We start from the raw sequence: 12,076 nt of genomic DNA, 5'->3' as shown, positions 1-12,076 counted from the left end.
AGCCCTCTCGCAGTGTCCGGAGCAAGTGTGGTGGGTCTGACACACCGGTGTCAATGTGTTCTTTTTTCCATTTCCAGGAGTGTAGCTTAAGTATCAATTGCTTACTCACCAACAATAAGATATGTGCGTGTTTGACCAGAAATTGTTGGCAACACATGAACAGACATTAAAAATGCACGTTAATTTTCACTAGCAAGCCGATGTGCACGTGATAAGACTTGAAATGAAATTATGAATATTTTTGTACTGGATCAGAAATCGGACCCACATACTTACCTTTGGAGGAGACCTAGAGAAGAATGCAGTCTTGGAAAAAGGAACCAAATGATTGAACTATACTTTTTTCGAGAGATTCAGATCCTCGAAAGAGGAGATACGAATTCGAATCACAGTGGCCACATTTCCCAGCCCCAGGAGTGTGCTGTAACAGATGATGTGCTTAGCTTAAAAAATTAGTCACGGTGGAAAAATGCGAATCTATGAAATGGTTAAGTAGAAGTAAGCTTCTGATGTGGAGATTATGCTATTCTCACGCCAGCAGGATGTAAAGACTCTTCTAGGCATCATAGCCTCCATGTGAAGCCATTATGAAATTTTCACTAATGAAGGAAATTTCTTAGTCCTTGAATATCCACTATGAAGTGTGAAGTTACCGGATAATTCGATTATTACAGTCATTATTACTATCATTTTCTTCATACCGCTACTGGAACACATGTGCTTGAAGATCATTTAAGGCCTTTTGGTCATTACAGAAGTAGTTGCCCAAGAACAGTTTCTTTCCCTGTCTACGGAATCCTTTTCATGTTAATATCAAACATCAGTAATAACTCGTAAATTACATTAAAACTAAAGTAATTGATGAAGACGTTACTTGATAACAAAATCGCGCTACCTTTCTTCATTTACTTGCACCTAGAAATGGCTGTCGAATACTGCCAAACCAAAAGCCAAGGGATCACACTGCCTTCCGATATACGTCACTGTGAGTTCTTTCATATGATTTGGTCGACGTGACCTGTTTCGAGTTGTGTATGACAGAGAATGTTTTAGAAAATCAATTGTTTTCCTTTGCAATAAACAGAAAGATTTTCATTCTAAGCTACCCAAGTTGAAAATTTTCGCAATATTAGTTCAAATTTAATATTCGCTTCTATAATGTTGTTGTGGTCTTCAGTCCTGAGACTGGTTTGATGCAGCTCTCCATGCTACTCTATCCTGTGCAAGCTTTTTCATCTCCCAGTACCTACTGCAACCTACATCCTTCTGAATGTGCTTAGTGTATTCATCTCTTGGTCTCCCCCTACGATTTTTACCCTCCACGCTGCCCTCCAATACTAAATTGGTGATCCCTTGATGCCTCAGAACATGTCCTACCAACCGATCCCTTCTTCTGGTCAAGTTGTGCCACAAACTTCTCTTCTCCCCAATCCTATTCAATACTTCCTCATTAGTTATGTGATCTACCCATCTAATCTTCAGCATTCTTCTGTAGCACCACATTTCGAAAGCTTCTATTCTCTTCTTGTCCAAACTATTTATCGTCCATGCTTCACTTCCATACATGGCTACACTCCATACGAATACTTTCAGAAATGACTTCCTGACACTTAAATCAATACTGGATGTTAACAAATTTCTCTTCTTCAGAAACGCTTTCTTTGCCATTGCCAGCCTACATTTTATGTCCTCTCTACTTCGACCATCATCAGTTATTTTGCTCCCCAAATAGCAAAACTCCTTTACTACTTTAAGTGCCTCATTTCCTAATCTAATTCCCTCAGCATCACCCGACTTAATTCGACTACATTCCACTATCCTTGTTTTGCTTTTATTGATGTTCATCTTATATCCTCCTTTCAAGACACTATCCATTCCATTCAACTGCTCTTCCAACTCCTTTGCTGTCTCTGACAGAATTACAATGTCATCGGCGAACCTCAACATTTTTATTTCTTCTCCATGAATTTTAATACCCACTCCGAATTTTTCTTTTGTTTCCTTTACTGCTTGCTCAATATACAGATTGAACAACATCGGGGAGAGGCTACAACCCTGTCTTACTCCCTTCCCAACCACTGCTTCCCTTTCATGTCCCTCGACTCTTATAACTGCCATCTGGTTTCTGTACAAATTGTAAATAGCCTTTCGCTCCCTGTATTTTACCCCTGCCACCTTTAGAATTTGAAAGAGACTATTCCAGTCAACATTGTCAAAAGCTTTCTCTAAGTCTACAAATGCTAGAAACGTAGGTTTGCCTTTCCTTAATCTTTCTTCTAAGATAAGTCGTAAGGTCAGTATTGCCTCACGTGTTCCAGTGTTTCTACGGAATCCAAACTGATCTTCCCCGAGGTTGGCTTCTACTAGTTTTTCCATTCGTCAGTAAAGAATTCGTGTTAGTATTTTGCAGCTGTGACTTATTAAGCTGATAGTTCGGTAATTTTCACATCTGTCAACACATGCTTTCTTTGGGATTGGAATTATTATATTCTTCTTGAAGTCTGAGGGTATTTCACCTGTTTCATACATCTTGCTCACCAGATGGTAGAGTTTTGTCAGGACTGGCTCTCCCACGGCCGTCAGTAGTTCCAATGGAATATTGTCTACTCCGGGGGCCTTGTTTCGTCTCAGGTCTTTCAGTGCTCTGTCAAACTCTTCACGCAGTATCGTATCTCCCATTTCATCTTCATCTACATCCTCTTCCATTTCCATAATATTGTCCTCAAGTACATCGCTCTTGTATAGACCCTCTATATACTCCTTCCACCTTTCTGCTTTCCCTTCTTTGCTTAGCACTGGGTTTCCATCTGATCTCTTGATATTCATACAAGTCGTTCTCTTATCTCCGAAGGTCTCTTTAATTTTCCTGTAGGCGGTATCTATCTTACCCCTAGTGAGATAGGCCTCTACATCCTTACATTTGTCCTCTAGCCATCCCTGCTTAGCCATTTTGCACTTCCTGTCGATCTCATTTTTGAGACGTTTGTATTCCTTTTTGCCTGTTTCACTTACTGCATTTTTATATTTTCTCCTTTCATCAATTAAATTCAATATTTCTTCTGTTACCCAAGGATTTCTACTAGCCCTCGTCTTTTTACCTACTTGATCCTCTGCTGCCTTCACTACTTCATCCCTCAAAGCTATCCATTCTTCTTCTACTGTATTTATTTCCCCCATTCCTGTCAATTGCTCCCTTATGCTCTCCCTGAATCTGTGTACAACCTCTGGTTCTTTTAGTTTATCCAGTTCCCATCTCCTTAAATTCCCACCTTTTTAATCTACAGGTCATAACCAATAGATTGTGGTCAGAGTCCACATCTGCCCCTGGAAATGTCTTACAATTTAAAACCTGGTTCCTAAATCTCTGTCTTACCATTATATAATTTATCTGATACCTTTTAGTATCTCCAGGGTTCTTCCATGTATACAACCTTCTTTCATGATTCTTAAACCAAGTGTTAGTTATGATTATGTTGTGCTCTGTGCAAAATTCTACCAGGCGGCTTCCTCTTTCATTTCTGTCCCCCAATCCATATTCACCTACTATGTTTCCTTCTCTCCCTTTTCCTACACTCGAATTCCAGTCACCCATGACTATTAAATTTTCGTCTCCCTTCACAATCTGAATAATTTCTTTTATTTCATCATACATTTCTTCAATTTCTTCGTCATCTGCAGAGCTAGTTGGCATACAAACTTGTACTACTGTAGTAGGTGTGGGCTTCGTATCTGTCTTGGCCATAATAATGCGTTCACTATGCTATTTGTAGTAGCTTACCCGCATTCCTATTTTCCTATTCATTATTAAACCTACTCCTGCATTACCCCTATTTGATTTTGTGTTTATAACCCTGTAGTCACCTGACCAGAAGTTTTGTCCTTCCTGCCACCGAACTTCACTAATTCCCACTATATCTAACTTCAACCTATCCATTTCACTTTTTAAATTTTCTAACCTACCTGCCCGATCCGTAGAACGCCAGTTTTCTTTCTCCTGATAACGACATCCTCTTGAGTAGTCCCCGCCCGGAGATCCGAATGGGGGACTATTTTACCTCCGGAATATTTTACCCAAGAGGACGCCATCATCATGTAATCATACAGTAAAGCTGCATGCCCTCGGGAAGAATTACGGCTGTAGTTTCCCCTTGCTTTCAGCCGTTCGCAGTACCAGCACAGCAAGGCCGTTTTGGTTATTGTTACTGTAGGAAAGTATTTCACAGTTGCCAAACCCACATCCGACTAATTGTCCTTACACTTAGTCGCTGACCATAAATTCTAGCTCAGTGTGACACCAGTTTAAGTAACCTAATGTAGCGAAGACTGTTTGCCAGTACTCTTTCTCACCGGAAAATATGCAATTCAATCATTGGGCTCCATAAGTACACTGTAACAATAATTTTTGTGTGTATGCAATGCATACGGATTGTAGAATTTAGTGGTGTTCTCTCTTCCACGTCTGCATACAATATGCCTGACCTAAAAGGCCCTTTATCATTACAGGCCCTGGGCGGTGCAAGATCATACTGTCAACAGTAATCTGCTTATACTGACAACCTCACTGTTCGGTTTACCTGATTTTGTAATCATTTAAATAAAATAATATGACCTTCCAGTTGGAGACATTTCGTCCCCCTTAAGCTTGTGTGAAATTGGTCAGTAAGCTTTTTGCCTTCCAACCAGCGAAATGCGGCAGAGTACGGCCTGTAAACGATTCACAAACCACGAGCTAGTGCCGTTAAGACGATTTCTTTAAACATTGGCGTAGCTGAAGGAATTTAATTTCTTATTAAATCGTCTTATGCAGCAATGTTCACAGATATCACAAATAGGAAAAGCTCTTTATCCAGGTACGAAGGTTGTAAAACAAACTTCCCACAGTTTGTGTCAGGTTGATCTTTCCGTCTGATAGCACTGCATAAGTATTTTGTCTAAGAGGTATCACAGTGTTCCTGTAGCTGTGGGAATCATTGGTTGAAAACGAGTTTAACACCAATGAGTACAGCACTGCTAAATATTCAAAATGATTATCAACCTGAGATCATCCACAAACTGAGGTGCATTTATAATATTGGAGCTAGACTGTGTATCGTTGTCTTCCTTGAGTGGGCATTGGAATGCGTTGACACACACACCCATACAATACAATGAATACTTCGAATGCTATAGTTAACGTTGCTCTCATAAACTATTTTTTTTAATTCTTCTGGCTCTTAAGCATGCAATATGTGTTGTAGATACAGTCTTAGAGAAAAAAAACTGACCGCCCGCCCCCCCCCCCCCCCCCACACACACACAAACACACAAACACACACACACACACACACACACACACATTCTTTTTTTTATTTTTATTTGTTTGGTGTGCTCGACTATCGGCGAGGCACGAAGACGTCCGTGAATGAGTTTCTTAGTTTTGAGTACAGTTAAGAAAGAAATATAGAAACAACTATGAGATGTACTGATTTATGATGCTTAATTTGCAGTAAGTTCTGAGTATTATTAGTAACTACGCTCCAGTCCCTAAACCTAGTTACAGAAACGCAAATCAGATGCATTACGTATTCCAGGCCATAGCAGCTGCGTCTTTGAGACGCCAGTTATGGTCGCTTCCCAGACCGCTGTAGGATCACATCGGTTCGTCTTCTTTCCGCTGGTACTGTAACTGAGATTTGGCAACAAGGCAAGGTATGTTTGGCAACTCTGTGATCGACCAGTTACTTTCTGGTGTGCACGGAATTAAGCCTCAAAGTTCATTTGATATTTCCCGTCATTTCCATTGAATAATCTGACTTATAATCGCTTGAGGTGTAATAAAAGATTGTAAATTTACGGTTTTTCAGCCCAGGAAAGCCGTTGCACGTGGAAATCTCTACTAATCTAGTCCTTTAAATAGCGCTTTACAAGTTCTAGCACATATTCACCTCGTAAGAGGAAGTTAAAATGCGTACTTCTTCGCTAGCTGTGTGGTGACGTGTTGAGCCGTAAAAAAGCATCTGATATGGTTCGCGGTTCCTGCCTCGCAGACTGTAACGTTTTTATTCCTTCTGCGAAAGAGCTACAAGCAGTCAGATCAAACATTGATAAGGAAATCGCAAGAAAATACTTTCAACTCATAGTGCAATGGTGAAAAACTTACAATGCTGCACAACAGGTGACGCCTCTTTCCGCTGCTGACAAGCAAATTTTGCATTTCTAGGAAGACAAAACTTTATTTATGAAATGCCACATTTGCATAATTGTTGAGTATGACACAGCATACCAATTAAACACAGACCCAATCGAAGTCTAAGTGAGTAGTATTTTACTAATTCGTGCCGATTGAGGCACGTTTGTTTACAGATACTGAGTTTTTTATTAAAACAGACTTTCGTCTTATGGTTATCGTGGGTAGTTTTATTTCATTTCTTATAATACAGTGCACAATTTCGTAAGGTTTCTTTCATGTTGTTGAAACAATACGAAACATGAGAGAGAAATTAATCATCAACGATATATGCGAATTCTCTGATGTTATCTATAACAGTCTGACAATGCACATGCAGTTTATTGATTACATCCATGTAGAAAACTTGTTCTGTGTTAAAGCTGTTACAAGAGGTTTGAAGAAAAATAAAATGCCACTATCAGAAGACAGCTAATGTAGAAAATACTTTTCTATTTTGGCAGGATGCGCTCTCCCTGTGCCAGCCGCGGTGGTCTAGCGGTTCTGGCGCTGCAGTCCGGAACCGCGGGACTGCTACGGTCGCAGGTTCGAATCCTGCCTCGGGCATGGGTGTGTGTAATGTCCTTAGGTTAGTTAGGTTTAAGTAGTTCTAAGTTCTAGGGGACTTATGACCTAAGATGTTGAGTCCCATAGTGCTCAGAGCCAGCCAGCTCTCCCTGTACATAATACAAAAGCTTCGAGATGCATCTGCTGCCTGGCCATCTATTAAACTTGAAAAGAACAAAATGTCGCAGAAGTTAGCCTTTTTCCACATGCGGCTATTTTGGGTTGAGAATTGAAGGGAATTATGTTCAAAGTTCCATTAAGTTGGTAACTTCAGCAGAAAGCAGAATTGCGTTTAAAAAATGTAGCAGCGAATGTAATAGAACTCGTAAAGCTGATCTAGGGTGCGCGACGCTTACCGTTACACTACTACCCATCATATAGCTACAGCAGCTTTAGAAGTCAACAACAGATCCTCCAGAAATTCCGAATTCCACAGTGCTGTGAGATAATGCGTATGGCCGGAACTAGACTTCTGAGAGACAGACAGTTACAGCTTTTCTTTTCCACTGCACGACGTTTTCAACAAACAGATAGCCCAATAGAGTAGCTCAAAAGGAAAGGAACGCTTCCATTTAAATTTCTGCATCCTACACTGTTGGCAGTTCTGTGTATGTGGCAGTTACGTGATTGTATTCCGGCGATTGTGAGATAGGGTCGAATGTATGCACTGGGTAGCCGAGGCAGCTAGTTCATGTCGATTTGGTCAACCAGGTAAATGAATGTACTGAACATGCTGCAAACCACTACAGGGAGCTTGTGTGTCAGAATTCTCATCGAGTGCGCTGCAACGGTGTTATGATAGAAAAATGTATCGCAGAGCAAAGGCTTTGGTGGTGTGTTGGATTGATGATAGTTTGCTGTGCTGATGGTCTGGGTTCGACTCCAGCTTCTGCCGATGATTTATCATAGGGAGAGACAGATTCTATTCTCTTCTGGCTACGCCAGGTGAATAAGGTATAATGGCGTTGTGGTCTGAAATTAACATTAAACATGATTTCCTTCTGTACCGAGTAGACGTTAGATTGAACCACAATCAAATCAGGAGTGGCGAAATGTGGGAACTCTATCACCGGTAATCTTTCTTATACTAGATACTAGTTATTTATTTCTAGCGACGAAACAAACGCTATGTAGGGTCAGAGGACACTAATTCCATCTTTTATTTGAGCTTCTGTATGTCGATGAAATTGGTTCTGAACTTGGAATGGAACTCAGACCGCCCTTAACGCGGAATTTTTGATTCCTTGGTGACAATGCCGCTCGACTACTATTTATTGTTTGGTCAAAACTGCAGATCTCCACATATTGGGTGTGAATGGGTGCGAATCCTGGCCCAGCACTTAAATTTTCATTATGTATTATCAAGCTCTAGCATGAGAACACTTATCTGTTGGTGGATAATAATTTTGATTTTTAATGCTTTTTCATTCGCCGTCAACACTAACGTAATCTGTCGTTTTTTACGCCCAGTGGGACACGTAACTATTTGAGAGATAACTGAAAGTTCAAGGATGTTATTCCGAGCTGCTGGCGGAGAAAAATTCAGTTTCTGTCGTCTCTTTGTGTGTAGTCAACAACGATATGTGTGGGGTTCGATTCCCAGTCAGGACTGAACTCTTCGTCATATTATTTCTAGTTCAAACATGCTCACATATCGCTTCTGGTGTAACAAACCCATATTTAACGTTCGTTTTCTCTAGAATATAACAGCGATAGGTGCCGGGATGGAGTTCAGTTAAAACTTATATCTTCTGGAGCGAAAATCGGATATGTCACAGTTGATTGTGCTTCGATAACAATTCGATTAGGTTCTGGGTTCGAATCCCTGTCCAACACAAAGCTTTACCTCACGGCTTTTGAAGTAAGTTACTTGTGAATAAGCAATATTTGACATCTCTCGTAGTTCGTTAACACAGACAATAGATGCTAGGTAGGAATACGCGCCCATTATAAATGTCTGCGTTATGTAATTTAAAGTTTATATTTGCTACATGATACTGTTTAAAATCGAGGTATATCACACTCTGCATGCCTAGTCAGGAATGATTGTTAGTTTCCGTCAGTCGCGATATCTTAGTCTGCATGACCTGGGTTTGAATCCATATGCAGAACGAGACGGTTCGTCGTGTCATTTGAAGTTCATACATATTCTCAGCTAGGTGCTCATGAATAACTTAAATTTTTAACGTCATTTTGTGTTAAATAACAAGTACGATATGTTACTTTGAAGAGGAAATCATGAATAAGACGAACTTACTACGTGCATTGCCTATCTGACGTAATAACGAGAGTGGTAACATTTCAGGTATGTCATTTATTGCAATAAATGTGAGCTTACAAGCCTTAAGGACAGTCTTATCTGTGATAAGGTGTTCCCTGGTATTTCTAGTATCGTGGTATAACTTTACATCTTGAATTATTGCGATACAGAGCAGTGTTTTCTAGTGGTGACTTGTTGTAACCATTTTCAATAGTCAAACGACTGTAGCAAGGACCGAATAGAGGACCTGCTACAGAGCTGCGTTATGTGGGTTGCATGCGAACCAGGCGAAATGCAATTCAGGTCGTTCGGATACTTTTGAGCACTACAGTATATAAATGCGTCGTCTTAGAATAGTCTCATAGGACTACAGACGTTCTCCATCCGTACATCTGTATCCAGGACAAACGCACGGGCCCTTGAGGTACGCCCGATGCTACCTCTCCCCTGGCTGTGCCTTCCTAATACGTTCCGTTTGAAAGGAATGTATCCAGTCGTACTTGTTTTCGGATATTCCGTATACACATGCGACGGCGCGGGACTGTGTCGAAGGCGTCCTGTAGTCTAGCGACAGTGTATTATCGGGGCCTCATTTATCGTTTCAATTCTGAAACTTATGATCCAACAGATAAAGCCGATTTGTACGATTTGCTACTAGCAGAAACTGCGTTGATTCCCATATGGGAGTTATTCAGCTTTTAAAAGAGAAATGTATGAGCACAGTTAACGTTCCATAATTCAAGCAATTGGCGTCAGTGAGATGGGTCTATTGTTTTGCGCATTGTTGTTAGTACCTTCCTTACAGTCTGGAAGAACCTGCACCTACTTCCTCTCACGTGGCACGGTCCGATATCCCGAAGGCCAAAGCTAAACTAATGCTAAAAGAGGGCCAGTTAGTCAGCATATTTAGTAGAGAATGTATGCCTAACGGTTATCTTGTTCTGGGATCTCTATCGAGCGATCTGTGCTGTCACCCAATTATGTCCTCACCTATTTTTGTATCCATTATTGCATCTGTACGACAGTTGAACGTATGAATTGCAGTTTTCGTGCTTGGGTAGCCCAGTGGGTAGAGCCCTTGCCCACGAAAGGCAAAGGTCCCGAGTTCGAGTCTCGGGCCAGCACACAGTTTTAATCTGCCAGGACGTTTAATATTTCTCCTGGTTTTCTGAAATCATTGTGGAACTGCCAAGTGAACTGCTATTAAAGCTGGTGTGCGGATTCCAGGAGGCTGGACACGTATCATTAGACTTTTGGAAAAATATCAACCACACAATCCCGAATACAGAAAGAGCAGTTACCTGATAGAAGTATCACATATTCAGCTTAGCGACTCAGGCATACGTGTTGTTGACAAGAACAGTATTCAGAAGAATGGAAAAGAAAACTGAGTATCTGCTAGGTGACGATTACTTTGCAGTTCGGACAGGTAAGCGCTCCAGAGAGGCCGTTCTTAAGTTGCGAGTGATAACGAAATCAAATCAAGACACATTCATAGGATTTTTCGACCTGAAAAATTCATTTTACAATATAAAATTGTTGCAAGATGCTCGAAATTCTGAGAAAGGTAGGAGTAAGCTCTGGCGAAAGACAAATAATATACAATATCGACAAAAACAAAGACGGAATAAAAACAATGGAAGACCATGAACGAAGTGTTCTGATTAAGATGGAAGTATGACAGGCATGTAGACTTTTAACTCTGCTGTTCAATCTAGTTGTCGAAGAATAAATGACGCAAATGAAGGAAACGTTCAAGAATGAAATCAAAGTTCAGGATGGAACCGTATAAATGATAAGATTCGGTGATGACGTTGCTGTCCTCAGTGACAGTGAAGAAGAATTATTAGTTTGACGGAACACTTTGAGAACCCTGGTACGATAATGCAACAACTTCTTTATTTTGAAGATTATCAAAATTATTTAAAAAATGAGGAAAAGTTGTTTTATTCAGCCATGACTCCAATTTTTAAATCATAACTAATTAAAAATAAATCAAAATAACATTTTTAAGAACTTACTTGGATAATCAAAATATCGGAAAAAACGCCATATTGTTAATATAAACAAATGTTATGGTACTGCTATGTGAATTCAAATGGTAATCGCCGGAGAGAAAAAGACTTGTTTATGTGAAACGCTATTGAGGAAGTTTAGAGAACCGAATCTATTATCACGTAATGACCGTGAAGACAAGATAAATAAGGCCTTCATGGTAGCATATGAAGAGTCTTTTTCCCCCACTTCATTTACGAGCAGAACAAGAAAGGAAATGGTTCCACCATGGACACATCTTGGTGGCGTACGGAGTATGTATTTAGATGTAAAAGTGAAATATTCCTCCTGGGATGTCAGAACGGTTTCCTGAAGTAATCGTACTTTCCAGCTTACTTCACTTCATTGACTCATTGTGAAAAAAAAAAATGCGTGACTGTTAGAGCTCTCGATTCTATAGCTTTGCGTCACGCAGAGTGCTTTCAGTGGGAAGTTCTGAGGCTTTCGGAGAACGATTAAATACAATATGTTAATTGTTATTAATTTCGGTGTGTTTTAATGGATAAGACAACATGCAGACTTATGGGAAAAAAGATGAACTGTTCACATTTGGAACGAAACTCACCACTTTAGCGGAAATGTTGCTTTCGAGTCTTCGGGAGAAGTGAAGAGCAACATGAAAACGGTCGTCTTTTGTACTGACTCGAGAATAGTTACGACGTCATTTTTAAAACAGCTTGAAGTTAGTGATTCAGATGCCACAGTTATCAATGGAGGAAAATTTTCTCGTTGCTGAGTGGCGGCTTTAAAATATGCCCTTCACCTTGTCCTGCGTTGGAACGCGGTTGTTTACTATTTGCTCAGAATATTTTCCTTACACTCAGCGCGTGACCGCGAACTAGATACGATAACAACTCCTATTGTTTGTTATTTTACCGAAACTTGTTCTCATCTGAATTTCCATTATTATCTTAAAAATGTAAGGCCTTTGTTTAGCTTTTACGTAGTTCACCTTCATCTTCCACAAAAATATCATTCATAATTTCTGT

At 40.2% G+C, this 12,076-nt stretch overlaps 1 protein-coding gene across 1 annotated transcript in view; it reads right to left on the bottom strand.

The window, feature by feature from the left end:
- LOC124796401 overlaps positions 1 to 11,697 on the bottom strand; it is a 43,740-nt gene extending 32,043 nt beyond the window's left edge. Inside the window, exon 1 of the mRNA XM_047260577.1 lies at positions 11,653 to 11,697. The gene's annotated coding sequence lies outside the window, so the exon portion shown is untranslated. The remainder of the gene's footprint in view (positions 1 to 11,652) is intronic.
- Between the last annotated feature and the right edge of the window lie 379 nt (positions 11,698 to 12,076).

This window comes from Schistocerca piceifrons, chromosome 4, assembly GCF_021461385.2.
Source record: "Schistocerca piceifrons isolate TAMUIC-IGC-003096 chromosome 4, iqSchPice1.1, whole genome shotgun sequence".
NCBI classification, from domain to species: Eukaryota; Metazoa; Arthropoda; class Insecta; order Orthoptera; family Acrididae; genus Schistocerca; species Schistocerca piceifrons.
Note: the sequence above shows the minus strand (reverse complement) of the source record. Positions and strands in the feature narration are given on the sequence as shown.